Here is a 15674-nt window from a genome sequence, read left to right as displayed (position 1 = left end):
GGCGCCGCCTAGCCGGCCAGGAAGGCGGGGGGCGAGGGGAGGGCGGGGCGAGCCTGGCGGCGCCCCCTCCCCACTGGTTATGCCTAGACCCGGTGAAGCTTGCCAGGGGAGGGGCTTGGCGCCGGGATCGGCCTTGTGGCCAGCTCGCTGTGTGCTTGCCGGACTAAACCCGTGCATCCACACATCCATCCATCCATCCATCCTTTCTTGCATCCAACTTTTACTGAACGATTCCTATCCGCCAGGTGGGGATGCTCGGATTAAACGGGATCCGTCTCTGCCAAAGGACGCATCCCGCAAGCCGACCGTGACTAGGGAAGGGGTGGGGGAAGCGGACCCCGAGAGGGGCGGAGGGGGCTGCAGGCTGGACCCCGTGACTTGGGTGGTGGATGGGCCGGAGTGGCCGCCAGACCCCAGCGCGCGCTCAGGTCTGTCCCCCGGCTCCCGCGCTCACCCTCGCCTTGACCAGGGAGCCACCGTACCTGTGTGACTATTTGCTGCCCTGTTTTGTTGATTTGTAGACGTTCCTGGCACGGAGTAGGCCCTCAGATAAATGTGTTGAATGAATGAAGCGCGAGCCCACCATTCTATGGGTCAGAAAGGACGCAGAGAGGCTGGAGGAGAGTTGTGGACTCGGTGCGGCGGAGACGATCCCCGGCTGGGCCTCATCCCAGGTCTGGTGGACCCTTGTTAGAACAGCTTAGAGAAGGCGGGCTCGTGGGCTAAACCTGCGGTTTGCAGAGGCCGAGGAAGCCGGGGTCCAATAGGAGGCGACGCCTGCCGCCCGGAGAGCCTTTCCCCACGCCTGCGCCCCCGACAGTTCTCTTCCTCTGGACTCAGAGAAAGGGAATTTCTTGCCCAGAAATCCCAGTGTTGGTCCCTGTGGGTCTAACGTCCGTGGGTCTCCGCTGGCCTTGCTGCGGGTCACCTCCCAGAACTTTGGGGTACAATGTTGACCACCTTGGCCTGGCCTCCAAGGAAAGACTGCGTGGGTAGAACACCCCCAGTGACTGTCCAGCCCCTTCCTTGGACAAAGCCCCCTTCTCCACACCCAGGGAATCACTGACACCGGACCCATGTCTGTGAAGCCCACGGTCCTGAAGATCTGAAGATATCACAAGGTGTCAGGCGGTGGAAAAAGGCAGGTGCAAGTTCCACATCTGCTCTCAGGATTCCTCAAGGCCACAGTGCCCCTTGGTAAGTACCTTACCTGTGCTTGGTGCCTAGGGCCCTTCTTGCTGAGGTCAGCTTTCTCCTGGTAGGTATGCCTTCTCTCAGCTCATCCCACATGCCACCCTTAGTTTCAGAATCTGTAAACTTTAAAATCCCTTCACTTAAAAAAAAAAAAGTAATATCTCTACCCAAGAAAGATATGTTTCCTTAAGCATGTACAGGCTTGGTACCTCTTTGATTCAACCTCCCCCTTACCTGACCAGGCTGGGGCCCCAACTGTAGACTCTGGGTCAACAATTGCTTGAAGCAATTCACCAACATCCTATGTGCTGAATGACCCTGTTGCCAAAAATCAATTTGCAAATGGCCAGTTCTCCCAGTGCCTGAGAAACCTCTTTCCTACCTTTAAATTGTAGTTGTACCTCCCACCCCAGGCCGGCATCCACCTTGGCTTCTGTAACTGCCTTGTAAAATGATTGTGGAGAACTGTCCTAAATGTAGATCAGTGTTTATTTGGCAATTCTGCACACAAACAAAGGGAGGAATGCAAATGGAACACAATTTTTGAAGATTTTCAATAATTCAGATTGGTTTTTCAGCAACTCAATGTTCAGTGGTTTAACTTTCATGTACTTTGCTTTTGGCTCTCTGGTCATTCTGTGAATTGGCTTTTGGTGAACTAGCCAGCTACAGTTTTCCCAAATAATTTAGCTAGCTTCCTGTAGAGATGCTGTCTACTTCTCCTTGTGAAAACAGCCACAATCAATTTGAGTATTTAAATATTTTCTGATTTTTGTTATTTCCTTTTTTATCTATTAAAGTACTTTTTAGTTTCTGAATGTATGTCTTTAACGATGTTATATTTTTGTAACTGAGTTTTGCCTTGCATTAAAAAAATGTAGTATGTGATGCTCATATTTTTAAGGATTTTCTGATACACACTTTATGTTCAAGTTATGCAATAAATGTTTCAAAGTATTCTATGTTTGCTTCAAAAGAGTACATATGTGTGTGTGTGTGTGTATGTGTGTGTGTAGAGATCAAGTTAGTTCTATTACATCAAGCTTGGGTTGTGTTATTTATGTCTTCTATATCTTTTTTTTTTTTTAACTTTTGATCTATTCGTTACTGAGAAAGATGTGTTAAAACCTCCTGTCAATCTTGTGCATTTGTCAATTTCTTCCTGTATTTCTGACAATTCTTGCTTTACATATTTCGAGACTGTGTTTACAAGTTTAGAATTGTATTTTCCTGGGAAAGTGTTTATTTTATTATTATGAATTAATTCTCTTTATCCTTAATAATACTTTTAATCTATACTCCATTTTGCCTGACTTAGTATTGCTACATTAACTTTATTTTTGATAGTATTTGTTTAATATATCTTTTGCCGTCCTACTTTCAAACTTTCTGGATATTTATATTTCAGTTGTGTGTTTTATAAGAGCATGTAGCTACATTTTGTTGTTGTTGTATAATCCAATATGACAATCTCTATCTTAATTGCCAAGTAGTCTATTTACCTTTATTGTGTTTAGTAATATGTTTTACTTCATTTCTATCATCTTATTTCTTGCTTTCTATTGATAATGATTTTTTCGGTGCCTTTTCTACATTCTTTCCTTCTATTGGATTGATTAATTTTTCTTTACTCACCTTTTTTATTCTACTGATTTGAAATTTATGCCTTCCTTTTCTATGCTTTTAGAAGTTACTCTTTAAAATTCTTATACACATATTTGTTTGAATATAGTCTAATTATATTTTACAGTTCACTCTCCTTCTAAACAATAGAAGGACTTTAGTATATTAATTTGTATAATCTATGCTGTTTAGATTTACTACCATGGTTGCTAGTATCTTCATTCACTATTTTTTCTCTTCTTTTTCTTTTCTTCTGGGTTCTATGTTTTTCTTTCTGAAGTACAACTTTTCAAAGCTCTTATAGCAAAGATAGATATGTGAGAAGTAAAGGACTTCAGTTAAATACCTTATTATTCTCTCACTCTTTAATATCTGAGCTAAGTAGAGAATCCCCAGTTAGCTACTCTTGTTGTTGTGCTTAGTCTTTACCACCCCATGGCCTGTAATCCACCAGGCTCCTGTGTCCATGGGATTTTCCATGCAAGAATACTGGAGTGGGTTGCATTTTCTCCTCTAGAGGATCTTCCTAACCCAGGGATTGAACCCAAGTCTCCTGCGTCTCCTGCATTGGCAGGCAGATGCTTTGCCACTGAGCCTCTTGGGAAGCTCCAGTTACTTTTACACACTTAATATTTTGTTTCATTGTCTTCCAACGTTCATTGCTTCTGTTGAAAAGTCTGCTGTCAGTCTAATTATTAGTCCTTCTCACAAGAATTGTCTTCTCTGTCTGACTGCTTTTAAAATCATCCTTTGTCTGGGTATTATGAAGTTTCTCTGCAATGTACCTAGGTATGGATTTATTTTTATTTATCTTTCTTGGAACTCATGGTTCCTAAATCTGAGGCATTGTATTTTTGTACAAGTCTGGAAAATGTCAAACATTGTATCTTTTAATAGTGCCTCTCCTCCATTATTTTTTCTGTTTGTAGAATTCATATGTGATATTTGTTGGAACTTTCAATTTTATTCTCCACCTTTCTTAGCCACTCCTTTATGTTTTGCATTCTTTTAGACTTCTGTGCTTTGTTCTTGGTCATTTTTTCTAAGATTTCTATCCCATTTCATTCCCAGATTTCTCTTTTCTCTCTCTCTCTGTCTAAACTGCTCTAAACTATTAATTTCAATTATTGTATTTTTTATTTTAAATGAATGCCCTTCATCTCATTAGAAATCATCTATTCTCATATATTCAATTCCTTATATCTCCAATAACATTAACCATACTTAATTTATAATATCTGTTTGATAATTCTGCTATCTGACATTCTTTATTTGTCTAATGGTGTTCATTCATGGTAGATGGATTCCTCATATATTTTACTATTTTGAACTGTGAACTCATCTTAATCCAGGTTTCATCAGCAGAGTTCTGTGGGGCCTCTTGAAGGCATGCCTGTAAGAGTTTGTGTTTGCTCCTTCTGGGTACTCCAGAATCACTGTTAGCCTGAGTGCACGTTTAAGGTTAACTTTCAGCTTGGGAAGTGTCTGAAGCATGCAGCTACTGTAAATTCAAAGCCATAACATATGTGGGAGTAAATCTGTGGCTATGAATTCTCAGGGGAGATGCCTCCTTCCTGCTGAAGAGAGAAAGGCCCCTTGTCTTCTTTGTGCTGGTGTTTTCCTAGTCCACCCTTTCACTAATGGTGTGGCTAGAGGGGATAAAAACCTAATTTCCTGGACTGAAATGGCTATTAAGACTCAGGTAAGTAGGTTATATCACCACAACCATCACAGTCCTTCTTGGAGGGTTTTAGTTCACCCTCCACCCCCATTCCTAAGAGATCTTTACTGCTGTGAGAGCTCAGCAAGACCTATGAATGGATATTTGCTCTCTTTCACTTTACATTTCTGGACATTCTGAGGTAGGAGGAGTTTTAGAAGATCAAGTCTAGCATATTGCTGGTTACAGAAATCCTTTTCTTTTATTTTTTCCTTTTCTTTTAAATTAGCACCTTTCTTCATTTATCTAGTTATCCTTACATTCAACTGACCAGTTCTTCACTTGATTCCCTTGCTCACCACAGACCGTTCCTGCTGTGCTCTGTCTCTCCTGTGTCTGGCATCAAGTAGAACACAAATATGTCTTGAGTAAATGGATGATTCTGTGAGAGCCATTGCTCTTATTTCTGTAAGCTTTGTGGGGATAGTGTGGGGGTCAAAGAGCCCATGCCACTACAGGAAGATGGGTTAGGAGCAGTGGTGTGCTTGAGCCTACTTGCACCAGAGAGGCACTTCAGCATGTCTTCCCAATACCATGATCAGCGATCTTATGTTTGTGGCTTGACATTGGATTTGGTGAGATTATTTATACTGTGAAGTTGGAAAACACTGCAAATCAATGCTTCCCCTCCCCTCAAGAGCTGGTTGTTAAACACTTACCAACACAGCACTGACTTAGGGCAATGAAAACATGTAGAAACATGCCTATGTAGAACAAGACCAGTGGTAAGTGAAATAAAAAGTCATAGTTGGAGGAACGTATCACTCTAGAGTTGTGGTGTTCAGAGATAGGGTTTTAAGTTACCCCAGATTTGAGAAGACTTGGTATCCTGAGGCCCTGGATAGGGGAAAGAAGCCGAATCTTCAATACCAGCTCCAGCTAGCAAAAGTGAAGGACAGCAAGGGGGCACCTGGATTTGAACCAGGGACCTCTTGATCTGCAGTCAAATGCTCTACCCCTGAGCTATACCCCCTGATGTAAGTGGAGGCCTTAGTACTACCTTTTACCTGTGTAGCCATGCCCAACATCCCTATAAATTTTTGCCACAAGATGTTCACCAGGCTGGGCCTGCTCAAAGCTGCCAAACCAGCCTCACTATAATTTTACTCCCTTGATGCAAAACAAGCACCGGGTTCCCCCTCCCTGTAACCACCTCCCTGCTCTTTCTGGAAAAGCACTGACACTGGTGTTTATGGCAGGAGGGGCCTTCAGGGTCACCGGTCTATGCCCTTCACAGTGGGCATCTGAACGCAGAGATTCAGGATTACTGGTCTGCCCAAGCACACACAGCTCCTCACAGATAAACTCAGGACCTGAATCCACTTCTCCTGACTTTGGGTTCAGGACCTTATAACTAAGCCAGTGAGTCTCTTATCTTCCTCTTTTCCCTATCCTCTATCAGTCAAAAAATGTAAAGGCTACAGAAGAGGAGTGTTTTAATAGATTAATGATGAGTTGGGACCATCAGGGGAACTAGAGTGTGGGCCTAGCAGAGCACAAGGAAAAGCTAATGGGGACACCAGAATTTGACCTTGGGCATGCTGCACCCTTCGGGCCAGTCCTCAGATTTCCTGTGTTCAGGAAGCATCTTGGGAGCTTGTCAAACATGCAGATGTGATGTGGGGTTAGGAACAAGCTTCTTATTGAGGGTCTGGGGGATCCCACTTTGAGAAACACCTGTCACAGATCTATATCGGCTCCCTTGTGCGCCACCTGCAGGAAGACTTAGGTACTGAACCCCCAGGAAGGGATGGGTTAGGAATTCTAGCTCCTGCCCCAGGGTCAGGCTGAGCTGGTGGGCAGAGGCAGGATGAAAACTAAGGACCACAATCAGATTGCTCATCCTCTGAACTCTGTTCTAGACCCCTGGTTCTTAACTGTAGGGTGCGTGAAAATCACTTGGAGGACTTGTTAAAACAGGGATGTTTGGGCTTCCCCCTGAAAGTTTTTAATTAACAAATTCTCAGGTAACGCTGATCCTGGGGGTCTGGGGCCATGCTTTAAGAACCACTGCTCTAGATCCACACATCTGTGACCAGGCCCTTTCACACTCGCAGCCACACCCAGGGCACCTGTTCACCCTTGCCTCATCTGAGTGTTTACTGAGCACTGGTGCCTCCTCCACTCCATCAAAGATCCATATCCTGAGACCCCCCCCCACTCTTTCCTCCCATTGCCTGCTGGGAGCCCCTGGGAGGGTCTTCTTTGTCATGGATTAGCTCTCTTCCCAGTTTACCGTTCTGGAAACTAAATCTAAAGAAGCTTCTGCCAATACGGGGAAAACTCATTCAAGAGAGTCAAGGAGATCCAGCTCTTCTGTCCAGAGCAGCCCGATTCAAGCTGAAGATCCTCAGTCTGCCTCAGAAAAATTCAGCCCAGGGGGTTGCATTGTGACTCCTATATTGCAGATGAGGAAACAGAGGACAGGAGAGTATCTTTGGCCCCACAAAGGCAAGTCGCTCAGGAGAGAAGGCGGCTCCAGATATCCCAGCGGAGTCATCCTTCAGCTTTGCACTTCCTTGTTTCTCTCTGGGTTCATCTCCCTTCTTTCTCCTTAATTCATTGAGGTTCTGATCCAGTTAATGCTCTTAGGTTTGGCACATCTGAAATGTCTTTCTTTTGTCCTCTTGCTTGAATGTCAGTTTACCTGGGTTCAGAATTCTAGATTGAGTCTACAGCTGTAGCACCCTGAACGCACCCAATCTTGTCAGAATTCTAGGTTGGAAGTTTTTTTTCTTTATACCTAAAAAATTTATTTTATAATACTATAAAGTATCAGTAAAGACAACTTTATTATTCAATTGCTCTTCTCACCAAAGTATCACATTAAAAATTTTTTTGAAATGTATGCACAGTTGGGTCTGGCCACACAGCTATTTAATTTTACTTATTTGTGCCTATATCTTCACTTACACAATTTAAAAAAATAACATTTTCCTAATTATGATAAATAATAATAAAGTGCTGTACTCAGTATGTCAGCAAATCTGGAAAACTCAGCAGTGGCCGCAAGACTAGAAAAGATCAGTTTTCATTCCAATCCCAAAGAAAGGCAGTGCTGAATAATGCTCAAATGACCGTACAATTGTGCTCATTTCACATGAAAGCAACTGCTACTGCTAAGTCACTTCATTTGTGTCCAACTCTGTGCGACCCCATAGACGGCAGCCCACCAGGCTCCCCCATCCCTGGGATTCTCCAGGCAAGAACACTGGAGTGGGTTGCCATTTCCTTCTCCAGTGCATGAAAGGAAAAAGTGAAAGTGAAGTCGCTCAGTCATGTCCGACTCTTAGGGACCCCATGGACTGCAGCCTACCAGGCTCCTCTGTCCATGGGATTTTCCAGGCAAGAGTACTGGAGTGGGGTGCCATTGCCTTCTCCACATGAAAGCAAAGTAATGTTCAAAATTCTTCAAGCTAGGCTTCAGCAGTAGATGAACTGAGAACTTCCAGATGTTGAAGCTGGATTTTGAAAAGGCAGAGGAACTAGAGATCAAATTGCCAACATGCATTGGATCATAGAAAAAGCAAGAGAATTCCCGAAGAACATCTACTTCTGCTTCTTTGACTACTCTAAAGCCTTTGACTGTTCGGATCACAACGAACTGTGGAAATTCTTAAAAAGATGTGAATACCAGACCACCTCACCTGTCTCCTGAGAAACCTGTAGGCAGGTCAAGAAGCAACAGTTAGAGTGAAAAAACTGGCTTAAAATTCAACATTCAAAAAAACTAAGATTTTGGCATCCAGTCCCATCACTTCAAGATAAATAGATGGGGGAAAAGTAGAAACAGTGACAGACTTTATCTCCTTGGGCTCCAAAATCACTGCAGATAGTGACTGTAGCCACAACATTAAAAGACACTTGGTCTTCGGAAGGAAAGCTGTGACAAACCTAGATGGCATATTAAAAAGCAGAATATGACTTTGCCGACAAAGGTCTGTATAGTTGAAGCTATGGTTTCTTCAGTAGTCATGTCTGGATGTGAGAGTCGGACCGTACAGAAGGCTGAGCACCAAAGAATTAATGGTGTTGAATTGTGATTGCTGGAGAAGACTCTTGAGAGTCCCTTGAACTGCAAGGAGATCAAACCAGTGAACCCTAAAGGAAATTAACCCTGAATATTCATTGAAACGACTGATGCTGAAGCTGAAACTCCAATACTTTGGCCACCTAATCCAAAGAGCTGACTCACTGGAAAAGACCTTGATGCCGAGAAAGATTGAGGAGAAGAGGAGAAGGGGATGACAGAGGATGAGATAGTTGGATGGCATCACTGACTCACTAGACATGAGTTTGAGCAAACTCGGGGAGATGGTGAAGGACAGGGAAGCCTGGTCTGCTACAATCTGTGTGGTCACAAAGAGTCGGACACAGCTTAGCAACTGAACAAGAACTATAATAAAGCCATAAAAAGGTATAAACCCACAGGACAAAAAGTATATAGATGAGATAATTAGTTTCACCTGGAAGGAAAAAACAAAACAGCTAATGTAGTCTGTAGAGAAATCATCCAAGAAGTAAGCACTTCTGTGGGAGGCGCAGGGGAGGTTGGAGACCAGAGGGTGTTACTGAGGGATGCAGTTCTACAGGTTCCCACTGGCTCTCAGAGAATGGATGGTAATTGCCATCTACTGCATACCTGGGTGTTATGACATCGTGAATTGGTGCTAGTTCAGAACCTAGAATGGCCTGGGGGTATAGCTCAGGGGTAGAGCATTTGACTGCAGATCAAGAGGTCCCCGGTTCAAATCCGGGTGCCCCCTGCTGATTTTCTTTCCATCTGGAGACCACACACGTGGTCACTGTAGATTAGATCTGAGTACCACCAACCTTCACCTCCACCCAACCCTGCTTGTTGGGAGGCTTTTTAAATTAGGCTACTTTCCTCTAGGGGGGCTTAGCAAACAGAACATGGAAGGAGTAAGGAGAGGAGAGGAAAGGTAGGAAAGGTCATCTTCTGACTCAGGAAATGGTTGGAAGTTTTCCTCATCCAGCTTTAGAGGCTTTGTCTTGACCCTAAGAGCTGTGTGTGTTTGGTCACCTCTTCCAATTGCTGTTTATATTATTATTTCTCTTTTCAAGTGAGTTAGGAAGGTCCAAGGAGCCAACTGAATTAGCAGCTGTGCCCCACAGACTCTGGGGACGAATCTGAATACTTTTATTTGAAAAACAACACATTCTCTGCTCTTCCTACCCGACCAGCACTATCTACCCGATCAGACACATTTGGGGGAGAGATGATACTGGATGATTCTCAAGCGCATTTTGCCTGAACACGGGCTTCCCAGATGGTGCAAGTGATAAAAGAACCTGCCTGCCAATGCAGGAGACTAAGAGACGAAGGTTCAACCCCTGGGACGGAAAGATCCCCTGGAGGAGGGCATGGCAGCCCACTCCAGTATTCGTGCTTGGAGAATCCCATGGACAGAGGAGCCTGGCAGGCTACAGTCCATGGGGTCGAAAAGAGTCAGACACGACTGAAGTGACTTAGCACGAAAATATGATTATCAAAGCCAGTGCCCTCGACAGGGCCAGGAGCAAAGAGGGAGAGGGCAGACCTGGTGGGAAAGTCGTGCTTCTGCCAGGGGGCAGACCCCCAGGTTCTGGAAGCCACAACCACCTGGGTGACTGGCTGTGCTGTGGGTGGAAAGGTGCTTTTTAGATAATAATGGCTCACAGATCATTTAAACACATATCACGAGGTCTCTGATTCATAATCCAAGTAACCTTACTGCTGTCACTTTAAAAAATTAATAGACTTTATTTTTCAGAGTAGTTTTAATTTTAAAGAAAAACCGAGCAGAAAATACAGAGAGCTCCCCCCCATCCCCTCACCTCAGCTGCCCCCTCCCAGCTGCCCCATTATTAAATTTTATATTAGTGTTGTTGTTGTTGTCCAGTCGTCCAGTCACGTCTGACTCTTTGCAGTCCCATAGACTGCAGCACGCCAGGCTTCCCTGTCCATCATCATCTCCCGGAGCTTGCTCAAACTCATGTCCATTGAGTCGGTGATACCATCCAAACATCTCATCCTCTGTCAATCACCTTCTCCTCCTGCCTTCAGTCTTTCCCAGCATCAGGGTCTTTTCCAATGAGTCAGTTCTTCACATCAGGTGGCCAAAGTATTAGAGTTTCAGCTTCACCATCAGTCCTTCCAATGAATGTTCAGGACTGATTTCCTCTAGAATTGACTGGTTTGATCTTCTTGCAGTCCAGGGGACTCTCAAGAGTCTTCTCCAATACCACAGTTCAAAAGCATCAATTCTTCTGTGCTCAGCCTTCTTTATGGTTCAACTCTCACATCTATACGTGACTACTGGAAAAACAATAGCTTTGACTAGATGGACCTTTGTTGGCGAAGTAATGTCTCTTCTTCTTAATGTGCTGTCTAGGTTGGTCATAGCTTTTCTTCCAAGGAGCAAGAGTCTTTTAATTTCATGACTTCAGTTACCAGCTGCAGTGATTTTTGAGCCCAGTGAAATAAAGTCTGTCACTGTTTCCATTGTTTCCCCATCTATTTGCCATGAAGTGATGGGACTGGATGCCAAGATCTTAGTTTTTTGAAAGTTGAGTTTTAAGCCAGCTTCTTCACTCTTTCTTTCACCCTCATCAAGAGGCTCTTTAGTTCCTCTTCACTTTATGCCATATGGGTAGTGTGATCTGTGTATCTGAGGTTATTGATATTTCTCCCAGAAATCTTGATTCCAGCTTGTATCTCATCCTGCCTGGCATTTCACATGATGTACTCTGCATAGAAGTCGAATAAGCAGGGTGACAATATACAGCCTTGACTTACGCCTTTCTCGATTTGGACCCAGTCCATTGTTCCATATGTGGTTCTAACTGTTGCTTTTGACCTGCATATAGGTTTCTCAGAAGACAGGTAAGGTGGTCTGGTATTCCCAACTCTTTAAGAATTTTCTACAGTTTGTTGTGATGCACACAGTTAAATGCTTTAGCATAATCAATGAAGCAGAGGTAGATGTTTTTCTGGAATTCTCTTGCTTTTTCTATGATCCAGCAGATGTTGGCAATTTGATCTCTGGTTTCCCTGCCTTTTCTAAATCCAGCTTGAACCTCTGGAAGTTCTTGGTTCATTTACTATTGAAGTCTATCTTGAAGAATTTTGAGCATTACTTTGCTAATGTGTGAAAGGAGTGCAATTGTGCAGTAGTTTGAACATTCTTTGGCATTGCCTTTTTTGGGATTGGAATGAAAAGTCCTGTGAGACTTTGGAATGAAAAGTCCTGCTGAGTTTTCCAAATTTGCTGGCATATTGAATGCAGCACTTTCACAGCATCATCTTTTAGGATTTGAAATAGCTCAGCTGGAATTCCATCACATACTCTAGCTTTGTTTCTAATGATGCTTTCTAAGGCCCACTTGACTTCCCACTCCAGGATGTCTGGCTCTAGATGAGTGATCACACTATTGTGGTTATATGGGTCATGAAGATCTTTTTTGTATAGCTCTTCCGTATTCCTGCCACCTCTTCTTAATATCTTCTGCTTCTGTTAAGTCCATTCCATTTCTGTCCTTTATTGTGCCCATCTTTGCATGAAATGTTCCCTTGGTATCTCTAATTTTCTTGAAGAAATATCTAGTCTTTCCCATTCTATTGTTTTCCTCTATTTCTTTGCACTGATCACTTAAGAAGGCTTTCTTATCTCTCCTTGCTATTCTTTGGAACTCTGCAGTGGATGGATATATCTTTCCTTTTCTCCTTTGCCTTTCACTTATCTTCTTTTCTCAGATATTTGTAAGGCCTCCTCAGACAACCATTTTGCCTTTTTGCATTTCTTTTCCTTGGGGATGGTTTTGGTCACAGTCTCCTGTACAATGTTATGAACCTCCATCCATAGTTTTTCAGGCACTCTTTCTATCAGATCTAATTCCTTCAATCTGTCACTTCCATTTTATAATGGTAAGGGATTTGATTTAGTGTGACCTTTATTAAAAATAACAAATGAATGTTGATGCATTCATATTAACCAATGTCCATGGTTAACATTAAGGTTCATGCTTGGTATCATATGGTTTTGTGGGTTTTGACAAATGCATAATGTCATGTACCCACAATTACAATATCCTTCAGAATAGTTTCACTGCCCTAAAAATTCCCCTGCTATACCTATTCATCCCACTCTCCCACCCTAAATCCCAGGCAATCACTGATCTGTTTGCTGTCTTTACAGTTTTGCCTTTTCCAGAATGTCATCTAGTCGGAAGTGTACACTATATGGCCTTTTCAAACTGGCCTCTTTCACTTAGCAATATGAATGTAATGTTCCTCCATGCCTTTTTGTGGCTTGATAGCTAGTTATTTTTCATCACTGAATAATATTCCTCTGTTTGGACCTGATACGGGGTGTCTGGAAGTCTGCAAGGGGACAGGCACACACAGGACCCAGGATCTCCCACCGCAGGCCAGAAGGAAAGAGCTCTGACCACATAGCAGCGCCCCTTGGTCCCAGCCTGTAGGCCCCCAGATAACCGCCTTTACGTATCTGGTCATGAAATTGAAAGACGCTTGCTTCTTGAAAGAAAAGCTATGACCAACCCAGGCAGCATATTTAAAAAGCAGAGACATTACTTTGCCAGCAAAGGTCCATCTAGTCAAAGCTATGGTTTTTCCAGTAGTCATGTATGGATGTGACAGTTGGACCATAAAGAAGGCTGAGCACTGAAGAATTGATGCTTTTGAACTGTGGTGTTGGAGAAGACGCTTGAGAGTCCCTTGGATTGTAAGGAGATCCAACCAGTCAATCTTAAAGGAAATAAAGTCCTGAACATTCATTGGGAGAACTGATGCTGAAGCTGAGACTCTGATACTTCGGCTACCTGGTGTGAAGAACTGACTCATTGGAAAAGACCCTGATGCTGGGAAAGATTGAAGGCATGAGGAGAAGGGGACGACAGAAGATGAGATGGTTGGATGGCATCACTGACTCGATGGACGAGTTTGAGCAACCTCTGGGAGATGGTGATGGACAGGGAAGCCTGGAGTGCTGCAGTCCATGGGATCACAAATAGTCGGACACGACTGAGCAACTGAACTGAACGCCTGGTCTTAGGTTCCCCGATTGTGCTCCCCGAAGGATCTTGGCGCCACCTCTCCTCGAGTCTCCCCTGGGTTCAGCCCCTAGGACACCGCCTCAGGCGGGGACCAGGCCGGGAGGGCTGAGTGTGCCATGGAGGGTCAGGGAAGGAAGGAGGCTGAGGCAAGGAGGCTGGCGCAGAGCGGGGGGCGGGGTCAGAGGAGCTGGGGAGGAGGAAAGGGAGGAAGAACGCTGAGGGGGCGGGGTCTCAACCCTACAAGCCCTAGTTCTCAAACATGGTGCCTCCCTCCCCGCTGCCGGCAGTGCTGGTGGCAACTAGAATGGAAAGGTACCTCTTGGACAAGGGCGGGGCCTCGGGGGCTGCACAGGTGAACTCATGGCCCGAGAATGGACTCCAGTCAGTTTGTGGTGGCTTCGCCAGTTTCAGAGGCGGTGAGGAATGAATAGAATTTACAGTAGCTATGGAATGCTTGGGTGTGGTAACACACTTGAAGTAGGGTATTGAGAAACCATTGTGGAGCAAGGGGGTATAGCTCAGGGGTAAAGCATTTGACTGCAGATCAAGAGGTCCCCGGTTCAAATCCGGGTACCCCCTGGCAACTTCCTTTATTGCCAAATGGCTTCCCTGACAACAGATTTGTCGTAACTCCGCCACCGCTCTTCCCCAGAACTTGTTGTCTTTCCAAGTGCCTTCTCTCCTGTGTCAGAGAGAAGTGAGGTAGACTGAGCTATTGGCTGTAATTCACCTCTATCGTCGTTTCTACCCCTGTTGTTTTGTGACCTGTCTTTGCTGCAGAAGCCAGTGTCCTCTGCGTCCCTTTGCGCTGGGCTCTGCTGCAGTTTTCAGTCTAGGCCAATCAGGAGACAGAAACTACACAGTAATTTAAACAGGGACGTTTAAAATAAAGAATGATTGTGCTAAAGAACGATTGTGCTATGAAGAGGGAATAACTATAAAGGTGCAAAAGTGAAAGAAAGTGAAAGTGAAGTTGCTCAGTTGTGTCTGACCATGGAATTTTCCAGGCAAGTGTCCTGGAGTGGACTGCCATTTCCTTCTCCAGGGGATCTTCCTGACCCAGAGATCAAACCTGGGTCTCCCACATTGAGGGCAGACACTTTACCGTCTGAGCAACCAGGGAAGCCCCATAAAGGTACAAAGAAAACCCTAAAGATATCCCTGGGGTGAAGGGCCCAGTCAAGGGCGAATTTGGAAGGGGAACCCTTCACCAAAGATCGGATTCAGACCTCATCGAGGAAGGTGGGGTTATAGCCCGCTAACCACGTTGCCCCAGCCAGACCAGCTCATGGTTTCCAGGCAAGCAGGAAGCAGCCTTGGGGGACACAGGTAAGCCGTGTTGAGGTGTGAGGCCTGAACTGTGCAGTATCCACACTGGGAGGATGTGAAATCAGACTTCTGAGCAGAGGCAAGTTGAGGCTGGCAGGCAGGTGCATGGTGGGGCGGGGGGGGGGGGGTGGCGGCTGACATGTACAGGAGTGGTCATCCGCTCAGCTGGGGCTGCAAGGTCACCAAGTGATTCGTCCTCTGGGTGTGTACCTGGGGCAGAGCATCACCAAGTGTCCTTACACACCCACACCACTGCCCAACTTGCAACAGGAGGGCCAGGGGCAAACACCTGCAGGAGGAACTAGGCAGGGGACCGCTTTCTCCTGCAGTGTCCCTCCTGCACCTTCTACTGACAACTGTTAATATTGTGCTCACTTAAAGGAGAGACAAAGAACCCAGTCCATTATCCCACCGCAGGTATGGAAGGGTGAATTTGGAGCTGAGAGTCCTGATAACTGGCACACCATGTGACTTGTTTTGGCCAACAGGATGTGGGTAGATATGATGCACGCAGCGCCCCGAGATCTACTTGCAAGGTTGGGTTTGCCCTCTGGCACTTCCGCCCTTACCCTGAGCCGGGCTTACCCTGTAAGCTTCTCTCCTTCGGCCGGGCCCCTGAATGAGCACACCAGACCCAACTCTGAGCCCAGCTCACTGAGAGGCACCAAGGCCAGCTGGCCCAGAGCTTGAAGCCCACTCACCCAGCCCAGCCCAGCCTAGACCAGCTGAT

The 15674-nt window shown here is 45.1% G+C and overlaps 1 protein-coding gene and 3 non-coding genes across 4 annotated transcripts in view; 3 read left to right on the top strand and 1 right to left on the bottom strand.

The window, feature by feature from the left end:
* The first annotated feature begins 84 nt into the window (after positions 1–84).
* The window catches only part of ZNF746 (zinc finger protein 746), a 79871-nt gene continuing 64281 nt past the window's right edge, over positions 85–15674 (top strand). The window contains exons 1-2 of the mRNA XM_070788340.1: positions 85–245; positions 522–1197. The gene's annotated coding sequence lies outside the window, so the exon portion shown is untranslated. The remainder of the gene's footprint in view (positions 246–521; positions 1198–15674) is intronic.
* TRNAC-GCA (transfer RNA cysteine (anticodon GCA)) lies at positions 5439–5510 on the bottom strand. Its single transcript has one exon. It is a non-coding gene; the product is annotated as a tRNA-Cys (tRNA).
* Positions 9232–9303, top strand: TRNAC-GCA (transfer RNA cysteine (anticodon GCA)). The gene has a single exon. It is a non-coding gene; the product is annotated as a tRNA-Cys (tRNA).
* On the top strand, positions 14123–14194 carry TRNAC-GCA (transfer RNA cysteine (anticodon GCA)). The gene has a single exon. It is a non-coding gene; the product is annotated as a tRNA-Cys (tRNA).

The sequence above is a fragment of the Bos indicus genome, chromosome 4, assembly GCF_029378745.1.
Source record: "Bos indicus isolate NIAB-ARS_2022 breed Sahiwal x Tharparkar chromosome 4, NIAB-ARS_B.indTharparkar_mat_pri_1.0, whole genome shotgun sequence".
NCBI classification, from domain to species: Eukaryota; Metazoa; Chordata; class Mammalia; order Artiodactyla; family Bovidae; genus Bos; species Bos indicus.
This window is presented reverse-complemented; position numbering and strand designations above follow the sequence as displayed.